Here is a 19,044-nt window from a genome sequence, read left to right as displayed (position 1 = left end):
AAGGAAAACATCAAAGAAAAACACCAGAGATTCGACTTCCTGATCAGTAATCTTTCTTTAGGTTTATGGGAACCAGGAATGCCTGGAATACCTGGTGACCAATGGACGACATCAAAATTCCTCAGGAGCCAATGCAGCAATCCAGCAATGCAGGAGCATGGCAAGTTCAAGGCTACCTCAGCAATTTAGCAAGACCGTCAACAACTTAACAAGGCCCTGTCTCAAAATAAAAAATAAAAAGGGTTGGGGATGTGGCTCAATGATTAAGTGCGCCTAGATTCAATCCCTGGTACCAAAAATTAATTAACTAATTAAAAATGGCTGGGGGCATAGCTCAGTGGTAGAATATCCCTGGGTTAAGTCTCCAGTACCACCACCACCAAAAAAAAAAAAAAAAGATAACTGATTACTGGCAAAGCATCATGCACACAACAACTACTATGAACCAAACTACTGAGAAGGCTGACAGCAGCAAGAGGATCACAAGTTCTAGGCCAACCTAGGCAACTCAGCAAGAGCCTATCCAAAAATAAAATAAGCTAGGCATGGTGGCTCATGACTAATTCCAGCAACTCAGAAGGCTGAGAGAGGAGGATAGCAAGTTCAAAGTCAGTTTTAGCAACTTAGCAAGGCCCTAAGCCTTGGGGCTTGAAGTGGGGCTATGGTTCAATGGTTAAATACCCCTTGGTTTAATCCCTGGTACCAAAAAATAAATAAACAAAATGAAATGAATTTGTGTGTGTGTGTGTGGTGTTGCAGATTGAACCCAGGGCCTTGTGCATGCAAGGCAAGCACTCTACAATTAAGCTATGTTCTCAGCCCACAAAATGAAATTTTAAAAGGTTGGGGATGTCACTGAATTATAGAGCACTTGCCTGGTATGTGTAAGGCTCTGAATTCAATCCCAAATACTGAAAATACAAACAGAGAAAACTGATTACTGCAAAAATTAATGAACATTCCAGTGCCTACCTATGAATAAATTAGAAAAAAATTTTTCTTTCTAATTTATTAGAAATTAGAAATTAGAATTAATTAGAATTAGAAATTTCATAGGAGCTTTTGTGCCTATAACCCATAGCAAGATGCAATTTGTCATTCATCTTCCACCTGCTAGCTTATTACAAGTCCTTTCTTCTACTGTTACTCTCTCAAGTTACTGGCTACAAGAGGTAGCAGCAGAGCTGGACCTTTCATGATTACAAGGACACTAAAGCTTAACTTTGAGGACTCTTCCAGATCTCATCCTATTCATCTCTCTTTTGTCAGGGATATTTGTATCCTTTTGCTATAATAGAACTTTAATCATTAGGTATGATGCTTTCCTGAGTTCTGTGTGTTGTTCAAACAAAGTATCAAACTTGAAGGTGTCACAGGAACTGCTGATTTTGTAGCATCTTTCTGATAAGCACAGGATGCCTGGGGACACTCAAACTTGCTCCTATTATCTAAAGTGAGGACAATATTGTGGAGGATTGTACCCTTGTGTAATCTGAACCAACACTGGGTAATGTCATTATCTCCATTGCAAACATTCTAGAGGAATTAGTTTAAGAATTCACAAGGTTAGCAGGGCACAGTGGCCCACTCCTGCAACTCTGGAAAGTAAGGCAGGATGACTGCAAGTTTGAGGCCAGTCTGGGTAACTTAGGAATACCCTATCTCAAAATTTAAAAAATAATAAAAAGGAGTGGGGATATAGCTCAGTGGTAGAGCAACCCTGGGTTTAATTCCCAGAACTTCAAGAACACAGCATGGACCACACGTAAAGTCACACATCTATAATTCTGGCTACTTGTGAGGCTGAAGTAGTAGGATCGCCAAGTTTAAGGTCGGCCTGGACAACTAAGCAAGACTTTGTACCACGATAATATTTTTTTAAGACTGGGGGTATAACTCAGTGGTAGAGTGCTGGCCTAGCTAGTATGTGTTAGGCCCTGGTTTAAATTCCCAGTACTAAAAACAAATAAACAGCATGATACTGGCATAAAAACAGACATAAAGCAATAGAACAGAACAGAGAATCCAAAAATAAATCCACCTATTTACAGCCAACTTATTTTCCCCCCCAGTGCTGATGATCACTAAGCTATATCCCCATTCCTACAAGCTAACTGATTTTTTAAAAAGGCAGCAAGTATATACATTAGAAAAAGGAAAGTCTCTTCAATAACTGGTGTTAGGAAAAGAAAGTATATATTATGTAGAAGAAAGAAATTAGATCCCTATCTCTCACTATATACAAAGATCTAAGACTTAAATAATAGTCTTTGAAACTACTAAAAGGAAATATAGGAAAAATGCTTTAGGATATTGATCTAGGAAAAGATTTTTTGGATATGACCCCCAAAAGCATAGACAACAAAAGCTAAAATTGACAATAGAATTAAATCAAACTAAAAAGCTTCTGGGGTGGTTGGGAGAGAAGTTCAGTGGTAGAACACTTGCCTAGCACACATAAGGTCCTGGGTTCAATTCCCAGCATCACAAAAAAAAAGAAAAACATATATACAGCAAAGAAAACGATCAACAGAATGAATGGACCACATACACAATGAGAAAAAATATTTGCAAATTAATCTGACAATGGATTAAATTCCAGAATATATAAGGAATTTAACTAAACAGCAAAATAAGACCAAATAATCTGATTAAAAATGCATGAATAAACTTAATAGAGGTTTCTCAGTAGGCTCTACAAATGGCCAAAAAGTATATGAAAAAATGTTCACCATCACTAATCTCGGTGGAACTGCAAATCAAAACAATAAGACATATCACCTATGTTAGAATGGCTACTATTTTTTTTTTTATTGTAAACAAATGGGATACATGTTGCCTCTCTGTACATGGCGCAAAGGCATACCATTTGTGTAATCATAAATCCACATACAGTAATGTTGTTTGATTCATTCTGTTATTTTTTCCCCTTCCCCCCACCCCTCCCACCCCTCTTTACCCTCTATACAGTACTTTCTTCCTCCATACTTGCCCCCCTCCCTAACCCTAACTCTAACCCTAGAATGGCTACTATTAAAAAGACAAAAAAATAACAAATTCAGGTGAGAATAGAAAAAGGCGAACTTTCATATGCTATTGGTGGAAATGTAAATTAGCACATCCATTATGGAAAATGGTATGGATATTTATCAAAAACTAAAAATAGAACTACCATATGATCTAGCAATCCAACTATTGTATATATATTCAAAGGAAAGGAAATTAGTATTTTGAAGAGATATCTGAACTTGCACATCCACTGCAGGGCTAGTCACAATAGCCTAGATATGGAATTAACCTAGGTATCCATCAATAGATAAGTAAATAATGAAAATGTGGTGTATACATACACAATGGAATATTATTGAGTCATTAAAAAAAAAACTAATTCTGTGCTAAGGATATAGCTCAGTTGTATAGCATTTGCCCAGCATGCACAAAGCTATGGATTCAATCTCCAGTGGAAGGAAGGAAGGAAGGAAGGAAGGAAGGAAGGAAGGAAGGAAGGAAGGAAGGGAGGGAGGGAGGGAGGGAGGGAGGAAGGAAGGAAGGAAGGAAGGAAGGAAGGAAGATAGATTATTTCAAAACTCCATACTAAAGCACAAATGAAATTAAACTGCATAATCTTATGGATAAAGAGAAATTTCTATACTCTTCTAGAGAGAAAAAAGAGATCACACACAAAAAACTGAGAATCAGATTGGAATAGTAACAATGAATATACTTAATGTCAAAGAACTATAAACTTAAAAGTGGGTAGAATGATAAATTTTATATTATGTATATGAAACTATTTTTTTGAGGGGGAACTAGAGACTGAACCCAGAGGGCTTTTACCAGAATTATATCCCCAGCCCTTTATATTTTTATTTTTTATTAAGTTGCTTAGGGCCTCACGAAATTGCTAAGGTTGACCTCAAACTTGCGATCCTCCTGCCTCAGCTTCCTGAGTTTGTGGGATTACAGGCATACATGACCATGCCCAGCAATACAAACTCTTTAAAAAATGATGAATACTTCAAGTATTCAGATCCCAAATCCTTAATAATACATTTTCTGTAGAATCTCAAAGTAAAATGCATACATAGCGAATCCTATCCACAATTTGTCTTACCAAAATTACGTGTTTATTGAATAAGCGTCCATTTTTTCTTTGTTTTTTAGTACTGGGGATTTAATACAGGGCCTTGTGCTAGTGAAGTGTTCAATCACTGAGTAATATCCCCAGTCCTTTTTATTATTTGAGACAGGTTCTTGCTAAATTGTCAAGGCTGGCTTTAAACCTGCTATCTTCCTGCTTTAACCTTCCAAGTCACTGAGATTACAGGCATGTGCTACCACAGCCAGTTCTATCATTTTTTTTTGGTATGGGGAACTGAACCCAGGGGTGCTTAGCCAATGAACCACACCGCCCCCCAGCCCTTTTTATTTTTCAGTTTGACACAGGGTCAATTGCTTAGGGTCTTGCTGAATTGCTGAGGTTGGCCTCACACTTGCAATCTTCCTGCCTCAGTCTCTCAAGTCACTGGGATTACAGGTGTGGGCCACCACACCAGGCAATCACTTGTTCTTATAAAAATGATATGAAACTGGACTGAAAAAAAAATAAAATGGAGCTGAGAATTTAGGGAGCTCAGGGATAGAGTACCTGCCTAGTATGCACAAGACCTTGGGTTCAATACCCAATACTGAAAAAAAATTCATTTTTTAAAAGCTCAGCACATATAAAAAGGCAATTATTTCATCTAAGAAAAAGAAGTTGTATGAGAAAATAATTATAATCATTGTACATTATGTAGCTCAAGTTCAATATTTGTATAAACAAACAATAACGAGCTGGGCATGGTAGCACAATTAATCCCAGCAACTCGAGAGGCTGAGGCAGGAGGATTTTAAATTCAAGGCAGCCTCAGCAACTTAGGCCCTAAGCTACTTATCAAGACCCTTTGTCAAATTTTTTTAAAAAGGGGGTTGCGGTTGTGGTTCAGTAGTAGAGTGCTCACCAAGCATGGGTTTGATCCTCAGCAACACATATAAATAAATGAATAAAATAAAGGTCTATCAACATCTAAAAATTTTTTTTTTATTTTAAAAAGGGCTAGGAATATAGCTCAGCTGTAAAGTGTACTGAAGTTCAATCCCCAATACTGAAAAAACAAACAATACTGATGTAATCCCCAAAATTTCATAAACATTCAGAATATAAGGAAGAAGAATCAAAGTCTCATATTTCAGATATTTTATATGTCTAATGTTTTAATTTTTACAAATTTTTCCCTTTTTTCCTTTTAATTTGAGACCAGGTCTCATTAAGTTGCTGAAGGCCTCACTAAGTTGCTAAGGCTGGCTTTGAATTTGCAATCCTCCTGTTCAGCCTTCTGAGCCACTGAGACTACAGATATGCACCACCGTGCCCAGCAGTTGGTTCACTCTTCCTGAGCATGTGATGCATGCCTGTAGTCCTAACTACTTTGAGGCTGAGGAAGATCACTTAAGCCTAGGAGTTCAAGATCAGCCAGGGTCATACAAAGACCGCCTCTAAAAAGAAACAAAAATACTCATTCTTGAGCTTGCCTAGTGTTCATGAGGGCTGAATTTAATACTCATCACCTCCATAACATTCCCATGTTCATATATGAATACACAATCAGTGAAACTCCACATCATATACAACCACAAGAACGGGATCCTAATTAGACTCCACGTATGCATAGTATGTCAAAATATACTCTACTGTTATATACATCTAAAAAAAACAAATAAAAAAGAAAGTACCCTGTACCTTGTAGGTAGGAGGATAGGGAATGTTCAGTTTTATCATCTTGGGGTATAGCTCTCAGAGTTTCCAGTTTTCAATTTACTATATACCTTCTAATTTAATAACTACTGAATTTGATGCTAATAATATAGACAGGAGATCTAAGTTGTCAGACTAGAGGGAGGATGCGTTCCTTGTCACTCTGTAACTCAGGTTTCAAGCAGAGGATTCTCTGCTTCTCTGTGAGCAGTGTTTGCTGCTTATTGATCTTCCTGCTGTTTACCCCATTTGTCCACTGTGATCACCTACAGTCTGCCAGCATATCGACTACTTTTTGAGTGCAGTAACTCACTGACTGCCACCTATCATCTGCCATTTGCCCATTTGCTTGCCTCTTGCCTACCCATTACCTGCCTTTCACCTACTCATCACCTACTGCCCTAAGTCCACCTGCCAATCGTCCACTGGTAGCCTACAGACGGACTGCAGACTGCCAGCAGATAGCAAGCTGCCTGCTGTCGCTTGGAAGTCCACTATCACAGTGCCTGCAGGTTTGGTTACACATGGCTGCCGCCATTTTAAGACAACAGCCAGGAACTGCAGGACCCCTGACCGGACTGACCAAGCTCCACTCCAGAACCCCTCAGCCTGACCTACCATACCCTGCCTCCAGGATCCCCGGCTGACCATGCCCACACCCCAAGCTGCAACTCCACATTTGCCAACACATTTGGAAGACAGTGCTGCCATCCTGGATTATCCTGGAAGCAGAAGCTCCCATCTTTAGGTAGGGCAAATCCCATCCTAAGATGCCTGCTGGAGACTGGAAGCTCATTGTCAGGTGCCTCTCATGCATCAGGCTACTGAAGACTGGGAGGTTTGAATACTATATGACTGTTAGATTGTAGGGGTTTTTTTCTTTTCTCATTTTGAAAATTTTTAAGTTTTTATTTCGTTATTTTTCTTGCTCTATTTTCCTTTTGTTTACCTGTTTCCTCAGTCTCTTTCTCACTTTTCTCATGCTAACAACCAACTTCTTTGATTACACTTTCACTCTTTCTATAATTTAGAACTTCTACTCTTTTTTTCTTATCTCATTAACAGTTACATCCTACAACCATCCCCATACTCTTTGTCCTCCATTAGAAACTGTAGAACTTATTGTAAATCTGTTTGTTATAATGTAGATAATAACTGAACTCATCCTCTCTGTTTATTATGACAATATTGTTAGTATCTTCATAGGGGTTATTTGGTTTATATTGTCTGTATGGGGCACTGCCAATATTGATCTCCCCCTTAAAGAAGAGGTTTTAGAAACCTATAGGGTCACTATAAGCCTATGAGGGGAAACTGCAATACCCCAGATCGGCACTGCTAGAGGGGAAGATACATTCGTGAACAACATGAAAAAACAAGGGAAGAAAATGATCCAAATAAACCTAGATTCTACATTAAGAGAATCCAGTGACAGCATGGTAGAAGAAATGTCAGAAAAGGACTTCAGCATATACATAATTAAAATGATTTATAAAGTAAAGGATGAAAGAAGAAAGCAAATGCAGGCAATGAAAGATCACCCCAATAAGCAGTTGCAAGAGCAACTACAGGAAGCAAAAGATCATTTCAACAGAGATAGAGATTCTCAGAAAAATAAATAAATAAATAAATAAATCCTTGAAATGAAGGAAACAATACACCAAATAAAAAACAATGGAAAGCATCACCAAGAGACTTGGAAGACAGAACCCTAGACAAAAAAAGGCAAAATATTTAATCTTCAAAATAAAGTTGCCCAGAGAAGATGTTAAGAAATCATAAACAAAAACTCCAAGAACTATGGAACACCATGAAAAGACCAAATTTAACAACTATCGGAATTAAGGAAGACACAGAGATATAAACCAAAGGAATGAAAAACCTATTTAATGAAATAATATCAGAAAATTTCCCAAACCTGAAGAATGAAATGGAAACTCAAATACAAGTGGTTTACAGAACATCAAATGCACAAAATCACAACAGATCACACCAAGGCACATTATAATGAAAATGCCTAACATACAAAATAAAGATAGGATTTTGAAGGCTGTGAGAGAAAAGCATCAGATTATATGTAAGGGGAAACCAATACAGATATCAGCAGATTTCTCAGTCCAGACCCTAAAAGCTAGAAGGGCCTGGAATAACATATTTCAAGCTCTGAAAGAACATGGTTGCCAACCAAGAATCTTATACTCAGCAAAACTAACCTTCAGATTTGAAGATGAAATAAAATCCATCCATGATAAACAAAAGTTAAAAGGATTTACAAATAGAAAGCCTGTGCCATAGAACATTCTCAGCAAAATATTCCATGAGGAGGAAATGAAAAACAACAACGTAGGTCAGCAAAGGGAGGAACTACCTGAAACGAAAAACCAATCAAAGGAGAAACCAAGTCAAGTTAAAAACCAAAAATAAACCCAAATGACTGGGAATACAAATCATATCTCAATAATAACCCTGAATGTTAATTGCCTAACCTCATCAATCAAAAGACATACTGGCAGATTGGATTAAAAAGAAAGATGAGTCAAGAAACTTACATAATAGAAAAAGACATCCACAGACTAAAGGTAAAAGGAGGGGGACAAAAACCTACCATGCAAACGGACTCAGTAAAAAAAGCAGGGGTTTCCAACTTTACATCAGATAAAGTGGACTTCAAGCCAAAGTTAGTCAGAGGGAGAAAGAAGGACAATTCATACTGCTTAAGGGAACCATAAATCAGGAAGAATAACGATCATAAATATTAATGCCCCAAACAACGGCGCATCCATGTGCATCAACAAATCCTTCTCAATTCCAGGAATCAAACAGACCACAACACAATAATTCTGGGTGACTTTAACACATCACTGTCACCACTGGATACATCTTCCAAACAAAAACTAAACAAAGAAACCACAGAACTCAATAACACAATCAATAACCTAGACTTAACAGACATATATAGAATATTCCATCCATCAAAGAGCAAACTCACTTTCTTCTCAGCAGCACATGGAACCTTCTCAAAAATAGACCATATGTTATACCACAAAGCAGCCCTTCGGAAATGCAAAAAAATAGAGATACTGCCTTGTGTTCTACCAGATCACAATGGAATAAAATTAGATATCAATGACAAAATAAACAACAGAAATTACTCCAACACCTGGACACTAAATAATATGTTACTGAATGAAGCATGGATAACGGAAAACATCAGGAAGATTAAAAAATTCTTAGAGGTTAATGAAAACAACAATATGACATATCAAAATCTCTGGGACACTATGAAAGCAGTACTAAGAGGAAAATTCATTGCATGAAGTGCATTCAAGAAAAGAATAAAAAGTCAACAACTAAATGACCTAACATTACAGCTCAAAGCCCTAGAAAAAGAAGAACAGAACAACACCAAAGTAGTAGAAGATAGGAAATAGTCAAAATTGGAGCTGAAATCAATGAAATTGGAATAAAAGAAACAATTGAAAAAATTGACAAAACAAAAAGTAAAGAAAATAAATAAACCCTTAGCCACACTAACAAAGAGAAAATTCAAAATTACTAAAATTCGTGATGAAAAAGGAAATATCACAACAAACACCACTGAAATACAAAACATAATGAGAAGTACTTTGAAACTCCATATTCCAACAAAAGAGAAAATACCAAAGACATCGACAAATTTCTAGAGACATATGATCCTTCCAAACTGAACCAGGAGGACATAAGCAATTTAAACAGATCAATATCAAGCAATAAAACAGAAGAAGGCATCAAAAGCCTTCCAACCAAGAAAAGCCCAGGACCAGATGGATTCTCAGCCAAGTTCTACAAGGCCTTTAAAGAAGAACTTATACCAATATTCCTCAAAGTATTTCATGAACTAGAAAAGGAGGGAACCCTTCCAAACTCATTCTATGAGGCTAGTATCACTCTGATACCAAAACCAGACAAAGGCACATCAAGGAAAGAAAATTTTAGACCAATATTTCTGATGAATATAGACGCAAAGATCCTTAACAAAATTCTGGCAAATGGCATACAAAAACATATTAAGAAGATAGTGCACCACGATCAAGTGGGGTTCATTCCAGGAATGCAAGGTTTGGTCAACATTCAGAAATCAATAAATGTAATTTAGCACATCAATAGATTTAAGGTTAAAAATCACAGGATTATTTCAATAGATGCAGAGAAAGCATTTGACAAAATACAACACCCCTTCATGCTCAAAACACTAGAAAAAATAGGGATGGGAGAACATACCTCAACATTGTAAAGGCTATTTATGCTAAGCCCACAGCCAACATCATTCTTAATGGAGAAAAACTGAAAGCATTCCCCTTAAAAACAGGAACAAGACAGGGATGTCCTCTTTTACCACTTCTGTTCAACATCATACTTGAAATACTAGCCAGAGCAATTAGACAGATTAAAGAAATTAAAGGGATATGAACAGGAAAAGAGGAACTCAAGCTGTCACTATTTGCTGATGGCATGATTCTCTATTGAGAGGGTCCAAAAAACTCCTCCAGAAAACTTCTAAACCTCATGAATGAATTCAGCAAAATAGCAGGATACAAAATCAATACACATAAATCTAAAGCATTTTTACACATAAGCGATGAAACATCTGAAAGGGAAATGAGGAAAACAACTCCATTTGCAATAACCTCAAAAAAAGAAAAAACTTAGAAATCAATCTAACCAAAGAGGTGAAAGGTCTCTACAATGAAAACTACAAAACATTGAAGAAAGAAATTCAGGAAGAACATAGAAGATGTAAAGATCTCCCATGTTCTTGGATAGGCAGAATTAATATTACCAAAATGGACATACTTCCAAAGGCGCTATACAGATTTAAGACAATTCCAATTAAAATCCCTATGACATTTCTCATAGAAACAGAAAAGGCAATCATGAAATTCATCTGGAAGAACAAAAGACCCAGAACAGCCAAAGCAATCCTAGACAGGAAGAGTGATGCAGGACGTATCACTATAACAGACCTTAAACTATACTACAGAACAACAGTAACAAAAACGGCATGGTATTGGCACCAAAATAGACCAGTAAACCAATGATATAGAATAGAAGACACAGAGACATGCCCACATAAATACAGTTATCTCATACTAAACAAAGATGCCAAAACATACAATGGAGAAAAGATAGACTCTTCAACAAATGGTGCTGGGAAAACTGGAAATCCATATGCAGAAAAATGAAATTAAACCCCTATCTCTCACCCTGTACAAAACTCAATTCAAAATGGATCAAAGATTTATGAATTAGACCAGAGACCCTTCACCAAATAGAAGAAAAAGTAGTCCTGAATCTCCATCATGTTGGCTTAGGACCAGACTTCCTTAACAAAACCCCCAGAGCACAAGAATTCAAAGCAAGAATCAATAGATGGGATAGACTCAAACTAAAAAGATTTTTCTCAGCAAAGGAAACAATCAAGAATGTGAAAAGAGAGCCTACAGAGTGGGAGGAAATCTTTTCCACACACACTTCAGACAGAACACTAATCTCCAAAGTTTATAAAGAACTTAAAAAACTTTGCACCAAAAATACAAGAATCCAATCAATAAATGGGCTAAGGAAATGGGCAGACACTTCACAGAAGAAGATATACAGGTGATCAACAAATATATGAGAAAGTGCTCATTATCTCTAGTAATAAGAGAAATGCAAATTAAAACCACCCTAAGATTTTATCTAACTCCAATTAGAATGGTTATCATCAAGAACACAAGCAATAATAAGTGTTAGTGTGGGTGTGGGGGAAAAGGTACACTCATACATTGCTAATGGAGTTGCAAATTGGTGCAGTCACTCTGGAAAGCAGTATGGAGATAACTCAAAAAACTTGGAATGGACCCACCATTTGACCTAATTATCCCACTCCTTGGTTTAAACCCAAAGGACTTAAAATCAGCGTACTATAGTGACACAGCCACATCAATGTTCACAGCTGTTCAATTCACAATAGCTAGATTGTGTAACCAACCTAGATGCCCTTCAACTAAAGAAACTGTGTTATATATACACAATGGAATATTAATCAGCCATAAGAAAGAACAAAATTATAGTATTTTCTGGTAAATGGATGAAGTTGGAAAATATCATGCTAAGTGAAATAGGCCAAGCCCAAAAAACCAAAGGCTGAATTTTTTCTGATAAGTGAATAACAATACATAACGGGGGGTGAGGAGGAGAGGATGGAGAAAAATGGGGTGGGAGGGCATGGGGGAAGTAAAGATAGTAGAATGAGACAGACCGTATTACCCTATGTATATGAATAATTACATGAATGGTGTCAATCTACATTGTGTACAACCATAGAAATGAAAAGTTGTACCCCATTTGTATACAATGAATCAAAATGCAGTATGTAAAAAATTTTTTAAAAATGAATAATCTATACAGTATTTGTTTTTTAACAAACTTTACAGTTTCTCAAAAATCCCATAAAATAGGTTATATAGAAATTAATATACCATTTCCCCATTTATAGATAAGGGAACTGAAGCACAGAGAAATTAAAATTATTTGCCCAACGTCAAAGAGTTACAATGACTAAAATCTCCTATTGCAGTCTAGGGCTCTTTTCATAAGGCCACATGGATCCCTAAAACAAAACTACTTTTTTGCTGAAAACTAATTTTTTAAGTTTATTTAATTATTTATTTACTTATTTGCAGACCAGTCCTCACTATGTTGTTGCCCAAGCCAGTCTAAAATTCCTGGGATAAAGCAATCCTCCCACCTCAGCCTCCCAAGTAGCTGCAATTACAGGCACTTGCCATTACACCTGGTTACAAGTGACTTTTTGATCAGGGGCTGGCAAGAGTTAAGGAAGGTGTAAGTAAGAAGGGAAGCGTGGGTGGCTAACAAAGGACAACAGGGAGTCAGTTGCTGTGGTATGCAACTGTAGACCCAGCTACTAGGGAAGCTGAGGTGGGAGGATCACATGAACCCAGGAGTTCAAGACCAGTCAGGGAAACACAAAGAGACCCTGGATCAAAATATACACATACACATAGATGTGTGTGTCTCTGTGTGTGTGTGTGTGTGTGTGTGTGTGTGTGTGTGTATTTGGTACCTTGATTGTAGCAATCTCAATACCATGGTTGTAATGCAACACTATACTTTTACCATTAGAAGAAACTATGTAAAGCATACACCATCAGATCACTCTATATTAATTATAAATATATTACAACTGTGTATATTTAGAATTCTCTCAAAATAGTTTAATTAAAAATAATAAATAACTGCCAGACACAGTGACACACATCTGTAATCCAACTACTGGGGAGGCTGAGACAGGATCATCACAAATTCAAGGCCTGGGCAACTTAGGCAATGTCTCAAAATAATTTTTTTTAAAGGGGCTGGGGATGTAGCTCGGTGGTAGAGCACTCACCTAGCATGTAAGAGACCCTGGGCTCGATCCCTAGCACACGAAAATAATTGTAATAATAAATAATTTATAATTCTTTAAGAACCTTAAACTGAATAAGAAAGCTAAAATAAATTAAAACAAAATAAAACAAGATCATTCATCAGAGCTCTAAAATCCAGCAGAGAAGACTTCAAAAGTGGGATGAACCCCATTAACAAAAGCTCTGAAATAAGTCATAAAAAACCTTGGATATGAAAAATGGAGCCCCTAGGATTCTTCCCAAAGCAACAAAATCAGTCAAGACAATATAGGAGGGCTGGGGATGTGGCTCAGTAGTAGAGTCACATTCCCAGCACCATAGCCACATCCCCGGCACCGCCAAAGTAAGGAAAGAAAGACTAAATAAATAAATAAGAACCTGGGTTCAATCCCCAGCCTCATAAAAGTAAAGGCAGAAAAACTAAATAAATAAATAAATAAATAATAGATGAAACAGGTTTAAAAAAAAAAAAGACAATATTGGAAACAAATTTATTAAGTCTTAAAAAATCACCTCAATGGTCTGGGGATATAACTCACTGATAGAGCATTTCCAAGACCCTGGATTCTATACCCTACACTGAAAGAAAAAAATAAAAACCACTTAGAATAAAGTTAGAGCGAACACTAAAGCTTCCTTCAACCTACCATGCACTTCACTGCCATTCACAACTTAAAGACTAAGTGTGAATGTATAACCTTCAATCTGATATTCAGTCATTCACTTCAAAAGATTTCCCCCAAATTTTTTTGTTTTGCTTTGTTTTGTTTTATGCTACTCACAAAATGCTTGAAGCCTTAACCATTTCCTGCTACTCCCCGCTGCAGGCCTTGCAAATTAGAAAAATATTCACTCAGCGTCTAGGGCAGGTCTGGTTAGAAGGATGAGCTCATCCCTTCAGAAGAGCACCTGATCCTCAAAGAAGCTGCTCCTCCTCCAGCAAGCAAGTCTTTGTATGTTTAAAGTGACAACCACAACCTGTGCAAACACTTGGCCAGAGTCAAAACAAGTCCTTTCCTATATATACCTAGCACCAGGAAGTCATATCCTACCCTGAACACTTACTTAGTGACACTGAATTCAGGCAAAGTGGCAGCAATAGCAGCTGCTGCAGCTGCTATTATGGCCTCACTAGAGAAGGACCTCATTTTCAGTTATAATGGAGGTCACTTCACCACTACTCTGGAAACAGAGCTGTTTGTTTCAACAGCTCCTTGCCCATAGTCAGACCTTACCAGAATCACTGCTTCATTCAGAATTTACAAACCATTTTCCCAAATAAGGAATATAGTGCCTCTGTATCTTCTCTATTTCATTTGCACTCTCCACATGTCTAAAGTAGCCATGGCAGCTAAATGCACTATATTCAGTTAGAGCTAAGTACTCCCAACTTAAGTTTGCCCTTCAGTTTCCCTACCTCTAAAAAAATCCTTATTCTGCCATAGCTGTCTATTTACTGGTTAAAACAACAGTACTAGTCCAAAGATAGATTTCATTTCATTTCAAAATGATTCAATAGGGATATAATATATCTTCGATCAGAAGTACTTGGGTACCAAATAGTCATGCAAGAAATATATCTGGTCTGGCATGGCGGCACATACCTGTAATTCCAGCAACTTGGGAAACTGAAACACGAGGATCATAAGACTGAGGCCAGACTCAGCAATTTAGCAAGGCCCTAAGCAACTTAGCAAGACTTATCTCAAAATTTAAAAAAATAAATAAAAGGCTGGCGATGTAGCTCAGTGGTAAAATGCCCCTGGGTTCAATCCCCAATACCAAAAAAAAAAAAAAAAAAAGAAAGAAAGAAAGAAAAATATTTCTATGTATCTATCATACATAAGTATCTCTGATGGGATGCTGAGTGGGCCTTGAACTACCACAACAGAAATCTAAAAATGAACTTTCCTCACCTTAGTCTTCCTCCACAGGTCCTCTGCAATACTTGTACTTCAGTCATAGCTTCTAAAGCATTAACAAACTAAGGAGTCAAGATGCAATCAAGGATATGGGTTTGATCCCTAGCACAAAAAAAAAACAATTTTTTTCTTAATTTAAAAAAGGGGGAAAACAGTTAAGATGATAAATATTATGTGTTTTTTTTACATTTTAAAAATACAAAACTAATCAAAATTGGAATTAGTCTGATCAATATAAGGTGTTGAGTGAGAAACACTAAATTCAAAGTCTCTTTGCTTTTTTCTCCTTTTTCAAAAGTCAATTTAAGATTTATTGATGTATTTAAAAAAACAAACAAACAAACCTGGCTGGGTGTGGTGGTGCATGCATATAATTCCAGAGACTCAGGAGGTTAAGGCAGAAGGATCACAAGTTCAAATCCAGGCTGAGCCACCTAGCAAGGTCCTAAAAAACTCAGTGAGAGGGCTGGGGTTATAGCTCAGTGGTGTAGTGCTTGCCTAGCACATGTGAGGCACTGAGTTTGATCCTCAGCAGCACATAAAAATAAATAAGTAAAATAAAGGTACTGTGTCCAACTACAACTACAAAAAAATATTAAGAGAAAAACTTGCTGAGACCCTGTCTCTAAATAAAATATTTTTTAAAAGTTGCTCAGTGGTTAAGCACCCTTGGGTTCAATTCCCAGTACCACAAAAAATTTACAAAATTAAAAAATTTTAAAAACACCCTGAGCTAGGCATGCTGTAACTAGCTCATGAAGGCCCTGGGATCAATCCCTAGCATTGCAGAAAAATAAATAAGTTATCACTTTCACACAAATGAAAAACTTAATATACCCAGAGAAGCTTACATAATTCAAGAGACAGGTAGTAGGAGCTGGGAGTATAATTCAGTAGCAGAGCATGAAGTCCTGGATTGGATTGCCAGCACTGTAAGGAAAAGAAAAAAAAAAAAAAAAGACTGTAGTAAATATTATCACTAGGATTTGCTGGAAAAAAAAAAAAAAAAAAAAACAAACTTTAACCTAAAGATCCTAGTCTCCAAATACTAAGGTACTAGCATAGAAATAAGAAACGAGGGGCTAGGACTGTGGTTCAGTGGTAGAGTGCTTGCATGTGTGAGGCACTGGGTTCGATCCTCAGCACCACATAAAATGAATAAAATAAAATAAAGGTATTGTGTCCGACTACAACCAAAAAAAAAAAAAATTCTTAAAAAAAAGAAATAAAAGTTATTATATTGTACACCAAGTTTGAAGTCTGCATTAAGCAGCTAAAACAAAATGTAAAAAACAAGCCAGGTGCTATGGCACATACCTATAATCCCAGTGGCTCCTTCAGGAGGCTGAGCCAAAAGGATCATAAGTTCAAAGCCAGCCTCAGCAACTTAGCAAGACTCTGTCTCAAAAAAAATTTTTAGAGGGCTGGGGATGTAGCTTAGTGGTTAAGCACCCTGGATTCAATTTCTTGTAACAAAACAAAAAAGTAAAAAACAGTGACAACCCCAAGTGCTGGTGAAAATCCAAAGAAACTGGATTACTGATAAATTGATAAAAAAGCAAAATGGTAAAGTCATTCTGAAAAAAGCAGTTGCTGGGGCTATAGCTCAGTGGTGGAGTGCTTGCCTGGCATAGGTGAGGCACTGGGTTCTAATCTCAGCACCACATGTAAATAAATAAATAAAGGTTCATAGACCAAAAAAAATATATACATATATATATATATAATAAATATATATATACTATTTACATATATAAATAAAAACAGGAGTTTCTTTAAAAAACTAAACATGCAACTACTATACAATCAAAAATTATACTCCTGGACACATACCCCAAAGAAATGAAAACTTACATTTATATGAAACTTCCATACAAATGTTCATAGCAGTTTGGTTTTAGTTTTGTTCTGTGGTACTGGGGATCAAATACATGGCCACACACATTCTAATCACACATTCTACTGCTGAACTATCCTCCTGTCCAAGCAGTTCTATTTGTAATAAACAAAAACTGGAATCAGTCCAAATGTCCTTCAACAGGTGAAAGGTTAAACAAAGGTATATTCACATCATAGAACATGAATGACTCTCCAAGGAACTATCCTAATTAAAGAAGTTCACTGAGCTGGGGTTGTGACTCAGTGATAGAGCACTTGCCTAGCACCTGTGAGGCACTGGGTTCAATCCTCAGCACCACATAAACATAAATAAAATAAAGGTATTGTGTCCATCTACAACTAAAACTTTTTAAAATGAAGTTAACCCAACAATCTATGTACTATATGATTTCATTTATGTAACATTTTCAAAGTGATAAAATTTTAGAAGATGAATTTGCAGGGGGCTGACTCAGTGGTAGAGAGCTTGCCTAGCATGTGTGAGGCACTAGGTTTGATTCTTAGGATGACATATAAATAAATAAAACAAAGTCCATTGACAACTAAAAAAATATTTAATAAAATGAAAAAAAAAAAAAGAAAAGAAAAAGAAAAAGATGGATTTGTGCTTGCCAGAGATGTGATAGGGTGGCTATGGAGAAACACTAAACATCTTGTGGTCTTGACTGTGGTGGTAGATGTAACTAAATTTAAATAAAAGATAAAATGATATAGAACTAAAACACATCAGGACATAATGTACACATGTACTGAAAAATCACACTTTACCTCATAAATACATACAATTAGTACTGGTTGATTAAGAGGAAAAAATAAAAATTTTTAAAAGAACTAAAAAACACACAAGCCCAGGCACAGTGGTGCACAACTATAATCCCAGAGGCTGGGGAGGCTGAGAGAGGATTTCGAATTCAAAGCCAGCCTCAGCAACTGTGAGGCACTAAGAAACTCAGTGAGACCCTGTCTCTAAATAAAATACAAAATAGGGCTGGGGATGTGGCTCTGTGGTTCAATGCCCCTGAGTTCAATCCCCAAAACCAAAAAATAATAATAAATAAAACACACACAAATGAGTACCAGTATGGCACCAAAATTGACAGGTAGACAGAATAGAAGACATAGAGACAAACCCACATAAGCACAGTTATCTCATATTAGACAAAGGTGCCAAAAACATACAATGGAGAAAAGATTCAACAAATGGTGCTGGCAAAACTGGATATCCATATGCAGTAAAATGAAATTAAACCCCTATCTCTCACCCTGTACAAAACTCAATTCAAAATGGATCAAAGATTTATGAATTAGACCAGAGACCCTTCACCAAATAGAAGAAAAAGGTCCGAATTTTCATCATGTTGGCTTAGGACCAGACTTCCTTAACAAAACCCCCAGAGCACAAGAATTCAAAGCAAGAATCAATAAATGGGATAGACTCAAACTAAAAAGATTCTTCTCAGCAAAGGAAACAATCAAGAATGTGAAAAGAGAGCCTACAGAGTGGGAGGAAATCTTTTCCACACACACTTCAGACAGAACACTAATCTCCAAAGTTTATAAAGAACTTAAAAAACTTTGCACCAAAAATACAAGAATCCAATCAATAAATGGGCTAAGGAAATGGGCAGACACTTCACAGAAGAAGATATACAGGTGATCAACAAATATATGAGAAAGTGCTCATTATCTCTAGTAATAAGAGAAATGCAAATTAAAACCACCCTAAGATTTTATCTAACTCCAATTAGAATGGTTATCATCAAGAAGACAAGCAATAATAAGTGTTTAGTGTGGATATGGGGGAAAAGGTACACTCATACATTGCTAATGGAGTTGCAAATTGGTGCAGTCACTCTGGAAAGCAGTATGGAGATAACTCAAAAAACTTGGAATGGACCCACCATTTGACCTAATTATCCCACTCCTTGGTTTATACCCAAAGGACTTAAAATCAGCGTACTATAGTGACACAGCCACA

At 36.7% G+C, this 19,044-nt stretch overlaps 1 protein-coding gene across 3 annotated transcripts in view; it reads right to left on the bottom strand.

The window, feature by feature from the left end:
• USP54 (ubiquitin specific peptidase 54) overlaps positions 1 to 19,044 on the bottom strand; it is a 134,979-nt gene that overhangs the window by 100,906 nt on the left and 15,029 nt on the right. The window contains exons 2-3 of one of the 3 annotated variants that reach the window (XM_079137043.1): positions 16,019 to 16,097; positions 15,162 to 15,269 (exon numbers count right to left, since the gene is read on the bottom strand). The exons of 1 other annotated variant lie outside the window; for it this stretch is intronic. The gene's annotated coding sequence lies outside the window, so the exon portion shown is untranslated. The remainder of the gene's footprint in view (positions 1 to 15,161; positions 15,270 to 16,018; positions 16,098 to 19,044) is intronic. One more of the 3 variants, XM_079137033.1, reaches the window with a different exon arrangement.

This window comes from Sciurus vulgaris (genome assembly GCF_902686455.1).
Source record: "Sciurus vulgaris genome assembly, chromosome: 4".
NCBI lineage: Eukaryota > Metazoa > Chordata > Mammalia > Rodentia > Sciuridae > Sciurus > Sciurus vulgaris.
The sequence above is the reverse complement of the archived record's forward strand: the minus strand, read 5'-3'. Positions and strand labels throughout refer to the sequence as shown.